We start from the raw sequence: 9332 nt of genomic DNA on the forward strand, positions 1-9332 counted from the left end.
ACTCACCTAGCGCGCCGCATGGGCGTAGTGATTCGCATGCATAATAAACATGTCTTCAAAAGTATCGTCCTTTCTAAATTATAATAATAATTTCCTAAACAATATAATATTGTTAAGGATATTTTTAAGATATAAAATACAAGAGCATTTGCATGATACATGCACTACATCGAAATGTACTTGTCGGAACGATGATCATTAAAAAATAATAATAATAAATAAAAGAACAAAAAGGACTATTTGTACACTAGATGGCGACAGACACTCAGGTTTTGGCATGGGTTTGGTGATGTCAGTGACCTGTCAGGTATACATCTTGATCATTAATAATAACAATAATAATAATAATAATAATAATTATTATTATTATTATTATACAATAATTAATTTATTAATTAAAACTAAAAATATTCCCTCTAACCCTGCGCTGTCACAGAGGTAATTCATTCTACAATTATTGCAATCATTAACCATACGGTAAAATCATACTTTAAATAAAACTTTTCATAACTTTTAACAATGTGTAAAGTATTAGTTAAAATATGTTGAATATTGTCACCTTCTTATAGCGGCCATATTTTCAAGTTTAAAAAAAACAAACACTAAAAACCAAATGGCCTCAAGGGGGCCATGGGTCAACATATAGGCATAGGTTGACATAGGCCATTAAACTACCTGGGTAGGTACAGTGTGATCTTTTAAACTGAGGATGTAGTCAATTTTCCCAGAGGTGGCCAGCATCATGAAGAGATGACTCAGGCAAAAAAAAAAAAAAATCCTCAAAAAATGACTGAAGTCATTATTTTAAGAAGGTGATGATATGTGGGTGATGCTAGGACACTTGAGAGTTTCAGTGCAACACCAGATCTGGGGCAGAAGTCTGGGACACTGTGCCATTGATGCATCCTGTCCCGTTCCACACCACAACATACCATCCGGAACAGCCGGTTGCTCATGCTCACAGTATCCTCTGACAAACCTAAAGATACCGAGCGTAGAAAATGATGACAAGAGATTGCTGCAAAATATATTAAACATTTTTATTGTTTCACATTAAAACACATTGTATGCTGCATCACAAAATGAAAAAGCTGCCCAGAAGAGGAGGAATAACCTATGTGATCCTGATCCCCGTGTCCTGAGCCAGTAGAACTGCAGCTGATCACAGCTCAGACTGGCTGAGGGATCGTCCGGGGGAGGGGGAAGTGGAGCTGTCAAGTCATTCAACATGATGAGAGGATACACACAGCAGGGCCCAACTGCAGACAGGGCCGGAGTTCAAACACTCTCACAAAGGCTAAATTAATCATTTTACTCATGGCATGTGTCAAATCGTTAATTCCATGTGTGTCTGAGTTCTCGGCGTGGACAGTGAGAAATCCATAAACAGTGTGGTGAAGTATAGCAGTTTCCCTTCAGCAGTGGGCAGGGGTTAATCATATTGGAGTGTCATCCCCAGTCCTTGACCCTCCCTGAACCCCCAGTGCGAGGCCATTGTCTGCTCTGACCCTTTGCTTCCCCGATGACATGAGATTTATTAGTCATTTAGAGCCAGAGCCTTGGGCTCAGCAGAACAGATCGCTCACAAGAGGTTCCAGAGAGGAAATTACAAAGTGGAGTGATTAAATTAGTTTTTCTTCACTGACATTTTTATTAACTCTTAGGAACACTTTGGGTTTTCTTCCTTGTATATATTATAGTGTAAAATTATTGGTGTGTGTATTTGTTTGTTTGTGTGTGTGTGTGTGTGTGTGTGTGTGTGCATGTGTGCGTGTGTGTGCATGCATGTATATCTGTGCATATGTGCGTGTCCCCACAGGCATCATATATAACGCCCTCTATTAAGGGAGAGCTCACTCTCTTCTGCAAGGTCAGTGATTAAAGCAGGTAATCCTTCATGGCGAGAACTTTCACACCGATCTGAACTATATAAGGTGATTAAAGCCTGCTCATTGGGTTCACAGTCCCTTAGCTGTTCTTTCTGATTGATTTTACAGGCCTTTGATAATGATGGCCCCTACTCCACCCTCTCTTCCTCTCTCTATCTCTTTCTTTCTCTCTTGTACTGTACCTTTGAGTCAGCAGACATTTCAAGGAAATATTTTAGGTTTTAATTATGAAACCGTATTGTCCCCCACCAAGGACAAACCGAAGGTTGTTTAAGATAGTCGGCGTCACAGGGTCAGTGTGAGAGTACGTCAGTCCTCTCACTCAGTCCCCCTGTAGTACCAACATCCACCACAAAATAGGCGCATTTTCAATGCATTTTTCCATTGACAAGTACAGTGTGATTTTTACATTTTAAAAATATGCTTGATGTCTTAGTATAGTCTCAGACAAGTTTACTCAGGAAACCATGTCCTTTCTACATCCGCAGAGAGCAGAGCTTGAGGTGTTTAGTAGTGCTAGATATGTCTTTATTTCAACCTTCAGTCCCTCTGTAGTACCAGAATCCACCACAAAAGGGGTGTCTTTTCAATTCATTTTTCCATTGACAAGTACATTTTGATTTCTACATTTAAAACTATGCTTGGTGTCTCAGTATAGTCTCAGACAAGTTTATTCGGGGAAACCATGTACTTTCTACATCTGCAGAGGGCAGAACTTGAGGTGTTTAGTAGCCCTAGGTATGTCCGTATTTCAATATTCATTATATTGAACTGAAGACGATACAGGTAAATCGACTTGTTTGCCTACTAGATGGAGGCATTGAGTACAGTGGCGGCTCCAGACAACAATCAGCAGGGGGGCCTTCATTTTTCCAAAGGGGGCTCTTTATTTTTCAACACCCCTATATATAGCAAGCAAATGCTCACCTATACAATAAACAGCAACAGTGAAAGTGCTTTGAAAAAGGATAGAAGTATAGGCTACAATTATGCACCACCAACAACAAATAAAATTATAGCAGCATGTCTTAATGTAATGTCGCCATCTCCACGGCGGGAGGAAAATAAAATAAAATAAAAAGGTAGGCTACTGCGCACATTAATGACATCACACTAGTATAGTCTAGACATTGCCACTACATGCTGAACGAAATTTCCTGCAAGGGAGCAGAAAGCTGCATCTGTCTGCACGTTGTATTCCAGCCAGTCCCTCCCATGAAACCATGAACTCACAAACGAGCGTTTCTTCCCACTATAAATGCTGCTCGGATATTTATCCCGTTTCACCTGATTTGGTGTCTCAGAACTGAGATCCTCTGCCTAGTTTCACTATCTTCATCGTCAATTCCGTCGCCTGACATTCGGACGGTGGTTGGACTGATTTTTCAGATGTAGATGGACAGGATGGTGCCGATTTGTGTACTTGTTCACTGTTGTATGAGTTATCTTTTGAAATCCGACGACCAATTTCACATAGGCCTAGATGTTTGACAATGTAGTTGCATATACTCTGTGATGGACCTGCAAGAACGAGTGAGACATACTGTACCTGTATACTAAAGAAGCAAATCACTCTTTTTGTGAAAGCTAAAATGCAAGAGTGTGTATCAGAGAAATCTGGTGAGAATATATCTTGCTATCAAGCAGCTGTCTATCATTACCACCGGTCACCGTCATTAGCATATAGATGGTCTTGGTGGCCTACAGAGACTCTGAGATTGCATGACTAATTGAACCTGATCTCTTCTGTGATTGAGTGATTCTAACCTGTAACTTCCTGGCTGTAATATAGATAAGGACCACGGCGTAGGATGATGATGATGATGATGATGATGATGACCATTGTCAAGCAAAGCACAGCACAACACAACTCTAACAAGGCAAACCAATGTTAATGTTGTCGCCCAATAGCTTTTTGTTTTCTTGTAGCTAATATACTATAAGGCTTGTTCTTCCATTTGCTTGTTTCTGCTGAATTTTCTATAGATTTCTGAGAAGCATATTATATTGCAGCCCCCTTTGTTACATACAAGCAACATAAAGCATTTAGCCTTTTTGTGCGTGGCTGCAAGCCAGCACAGCTAGAAGAGCCAATGTCTGATTGTCTTGGCGTTGTTGACCTGGAGTTCTGTTGCTACCACAAGAGGCAGTGGTCCCAGAACATCAAAACAAAAGACTGACACCATTGCTTTTCAAGAGCTCCGGTGGCCTAGTGGTTAAGGAGCTTGTCTGTCATGCTGAATGTTGTGAGTTCAAAGGTTGTGACTCACAAAACTCGTGGGTTCAATCAAAGGTTGCGACTCACAAAACTTCTGAGTTTAATCACAAAACTCATGGGTTCAAAAGTTGCAACTCGTAGATTCAAAACAATGCTTTTTTGTCACTGGATGTTATCGAAGCTATGTAAAAATATGGTTACCTGTTGGTTGTTTGTAAATTATTGAATTTATGTGCAGTGATAAGTACACAATTAAGTGTGCGCATTTTGGCAACAAAAGAATGAACTACGGATGCCACCAGGTCCAGATCAATCAATTACATCTATTGACCGGTGTCATTATAGCGATGCGTGCGCAATGTCGAAACAGGATGATGACGTTGCACAGAAAAGGGTCTATTATGTTATAGACAGTGTGTGCATTTTTGGCAACAAAACAATGAACTAAGGATGCCACCAAGTCCATCAGTCAAATGCATCGATTCTACTGACCTGGTGGTGCTATGTCAGTTATTGAATTTATGTGGTATAGAGCCATTGACCATAAATAAACGAGCGCGTGCATGCGTGCTTCGTTGGTCCTGGCTTACCTGGTTCTAGGACACACCAGACTCCACTGACCCCTACGTGCGTAGTTTCTCTCCCTATCTGCGTGTGTGTGTACGGGGTGTGTGGTCGGTGGGGGGTTGGGGGGCATTGGGAGTAATAACAATGTCGGAGAAGACCCTGTGCAAGACCCCACGGTACACTACTGCATTATAGACTGACAGTCCTCATTACAATAGGAGTAGGACACTTCAAATCATATAGTAATTAATTTTTGTATAGGATGTGATGCACCAGTCGCTCTACGCCTATGTGGTTTATTTTCAGTGATTAGACTGACTGTTGACTGGCACAGCTTTAGGTGGTGATGGAGAAATTAGCTTAATGTGCTTTTTTGTGCGTGGCTGTAAGCCAGCGCACCTAGTATAGCGTTCGTCCGGTCATCACTCCCTCCCTCCCTCTGTTACTGCGGACAATGTTGGCCTGCATTTCTCTGTTGGCACCACAAGAGGCAGTAGTCCCAGCACACCAAAATCAAGAAGGACACCAAAATCAACCCGCCGATCTCCACTGCACACGTAGAGTAGTGGTGAGAGCATTGGACTCCCACCCTGGAGACTGGGGTTGAAGACCCGGTGGGGATGACTTTATGGGACTATACCCCAAACCTCCACATGTTCATCTATTCGCTCCAACTTTTGCCCCTTGCCTTATAGATCAGATCCTGTCCCAACCCCAACCCATATTCTAACCCCAACCCACACTAGGGACTGGAAGAAGGACACCAAAACCCACCCACCGATCTCCACTGCACAAGTAGAGTAGTGGTGAGAGCATTGGACTCCCACCCAGGAGACCGGGGTTCCTGGTGGGGATGAATTTATGTTATCATCAGTGTAACTGCTTTAGCCACTGACCGCTACCATTAATGTTATTGAAGCTGCTGCTAGTTGTTGTGAGCCCATGAGCTAACTGGCTATCCCGCTCTCATTGTGCTGGATTATCATTGGAAGCATTGGAACTGATGTGTCCAGGTGACAAGACCCATCTTTATTTATCAGACATTATGTCATTTCAATTCACAGCTATTTCAGTGGCATGACTAGCTTACGTCCTACCAGTCCTGCACAGAAACAAGCCAGCCACGCACAGGCTGGACCTGGCCTGGTTCTAATTGTCTTCTCGGTTTTTAAGTATTCCATAGACTGGCATTTTAACACAAATTGTGGTTGACTTTTGAAGTCTCATTCTGATTTCACATCCTGAACTGGTAATATCCACTAAGAATTGTGTTGTCTAATATATATGTCTGCCTGAGCAAGACAAGGCTATTCCTGAGAAAAAGTGATATCACCATCACTGGAGGGGAGCTGACTTGTGTTCAACGTCTGAATTTCAATTTAAAATTACAGTTAATCTGTCTTCTTCGAAGGCCTGACTCTCAAATGTTCTCGGTTCTCTAGATTGAGGCAGTGGCACCTCTGTCAGGAGGATCCTTCACCACCCGCCTGCACCAATATGCTGAGGTGTTGTTTATGTATTTCCACCTAACATAAACCCAGATGAATGGGGCTCTGCTGATACCGTCTCTCAATCATCAAGCTACAGTACATTATCTCATTCAAAGCCATATACCACCACAGACAGACTTTACAGTACAAAACGCTTAACCTCAGACACTCACAATGGCAGGCTGTGCAGGCTTAATTCAGTATCTGGAAGTGTGCCTGTAGCACTAATTATGTTGTTCATTTTTGTATTAACATAACAGTGTGTGTGTAAATTACCTCAGCCCACCTCGGTACTGTAGGTGATATTGTTTATTTACTCGAATAGATAAAACTGTGTTGACCTGGTTGGATGCATGCAAATGAGATATTGGAGGCTGGCTGCATCTATTACACAGCAGGGGGACAGCGGTGGCTTACTGTCACCCTGCTGCTCAAAATCTGGGCACTTTTCAGCACAACAAATGAATAACACCAGCAGGGGTATTTCTAAATATTATTTATTTACATTATTCTTTGATAATGGGAGGTCATTATCACAACAGATCCGCTAATGTATGCTGGGCATATTGTTTTCTTGAGTCCAGCCATAATCATGTACAGCAGGCCTATATGCCACAGTTCTCTCTGGAAGCAGCCGTCAGGCTGTGGCTCAGTGGTAGAGTGGGTCGTCCAATGATTATAGGGCCGGTGGTTTGAATCCAGCCTCTTCCTGCACATAAGTCAAAGTGTCCTTGGGCAAGACACTGAACCCCAAATTGCTCCCAATGAGCAGGCTAGCACTTTGCATGGCAGCTGCCACCATTGTGTGTGAATGGGAGAATGAGAGGCCATTGTAAAGCACTTTGGATAAAAGCGCTATATCAGTGCAGTCCATTTACCTTTATCATAAGCCAGGATTTTTTTGTTCAAATTGTCTACCGTTTCAATTACAGTGCACCACATTACTGATTGAATACAGATGGAGTTTCTGTGTTAAGTACATAACAGTGAGTGGGTGATATGAGGATTCAGAATGGATAAAGCAGAACACACCACATGTTGAGATTGACTAATACTTCTGACTCAGTCACAGTCAGCACGCCACTGGTAAATGAGTTCAGTGGGGTGGGGGTGGGATGGGGGGATGAAATAGAGAAGAGAGAAGAGGGGTGGAAGGAATGTTGGGCCGAGTAAGAGGAGGTGGCCTTGTCTTTGATCACTGGCCCATGGGAAGCTGCAGCAGCAAAGATACTGCTCCACAGCTCCTGAGGAACGCCACTTTGAATTCCTCCTTACTCGCCCGCGCCCCGTTCTGCAAAATCACTTCTAGTCTTTCAGACCTCTGCAGCTGTGAAAACAGTTCAGATCCATGGAGACATGCCCGACGAAGAGTATAGCCTATACATTGCTTCTCCTATAATAGTCGATCAATTTTTAAACATATCTTATGAAAACAAAAAGGGTGCTTTTAAGTAGGCCTATATCTTTCTCAGCATTGGACACTTTGTGTCATGGTGGGGTAGGTGGCACTCTTCACCTCTATATAGGCCTATTGTAGGTCCAGTAAATATGATAAAAGGTTAAATTGTATAAAAAATATATATTTATGTATTCACACATTACCTGATCAGTGGAAAAAACAAGCCATAGTGCCTTACTGCAAAGGAGAAGGGAATACCGTAAATACTGCCCTGCGCCACGTAGCTCGGGAGGTATGCTAACGAGCGGCCGTCTGAGGGTCGCAAGGTTCAATCCCAGCTCCCGGCGGAGTGTCCTTGAGCAACACACTGAACCACAAAATCGCTCACGTGTGGCACGGTGGCGCAGTAGCCAATCCTGTAACCTGTCACCGCACAGCAAAAAGGTCTCCGGTCCTTTCTGTGTGGAGTTTGCATGTTCTCCATGTGTTCACCCGTGCAACAGATGCTCTTCAGTCCGGTCCCTGACCAGGACTTGGACAGAGCACTTGGACTCGGTTGCCGGGCGCCATGAACGATAGATGCCCACTGCTCCTGGCTGCCCTTGAGGACGGCTTGGGATGGGATAAATGCAGGAAACAATTTCCATTGTGTTCTGTGTCGCCCCTCACAAGGCCTAATGTGCGTGTGACTGTGTGGCGGAATAAAGCCTCGGGTCCTGTTTAATTTTTTTTTTTTTTAACATCACCTTAATTTTGTTTACAATCGCAATAATGATTTTGTAGAAACGGTTAAATAAATGAAATCAACAGCCATGATGGTCACTGTCGGCAGTGTTATGATTGACTGATCAATTCACGTTATTTTAAATAATTGTCTAGGCTACATAAAGTTTTTTTGCTAACTAATTACGCAAATTAATTTGGGAGATAGGCAACCAAACCACAAATGTCTAGTTTGAATGAAATTGCTATCTAATTATTCTACTTTTACACGTCGCTGGCTGTCTGGCACCTTCTCAAGGCTCTGCTGGAGCGTTCTGCTCGGGGCTCTGGGTGTGAATGGGTGCTGCGGAAGCACCGCCTGTTTCGGATATGACGAGGGCCAATGGGAGCGCCCAGTGCGTCGTGGTGGGCTAACGTCACATTACCAGCGGCCGTCGTGGGATTGAACCATCTCCGGGATGGACTGCCTCTGTTGGAACTACTATAAAACCAGCTAAACACTCCTGGACACCGGGAAGGAAATGGGTGTGGAGCTTCTTTTGTGAAACTATAACAAGAACCCAGCTATTTTGAGACTGTCGACGACTGAAGAGGACTGCACGTTTTCCTTTTAGAGGGTTTCGAGATGATGAGAGCCGGCTGGGTTGCGAATGGCTCTGAATCGACGTGCAGCCATATGACTCCTTTCGATTTGCTGGCTAGCTAGCTAGCTGCCGAGCTTCATTGAAATCGGCAGTGATTTGACAAGTGATCTCCAACTCTCTCACTTTGGTAGTCTAACGTTAGCCGTCGTTCGAGGCACGGATTTGTCCAGCGTGGTGGAATACTTAGGCAATCTGGGTGTCCAATTTTTACTCAATCGCATACCTGCCTTGTTCAGGCGAAAAAGTATCCAGTCACCACGTATGCTAGCTAGTTAGCTAGCTGCTAGGTACAGGACAGGTGAGGTCTGTGACTTTGGTCAATTTGGCTTGAATCACCTTCGCTTTCCCGTTTTGGTGAAAGTGCATGTCATGATTTTTTTTAACCAAGCGCAACACCGAACA

The sequence above is a fragment of the Borostomias antarcticus genome, assembly GCF_949987555.1.
Source record: "Borostomias antarcticus genome assembly, chromosome: 10".
In the NCBI taxonomy this organism is placed as follows: Eukaryota; Metazoa; Chordata; class Actinopteri; order Stomiiformes; family Stomiidae; genus Borostomias; species Borostomias antarcticus.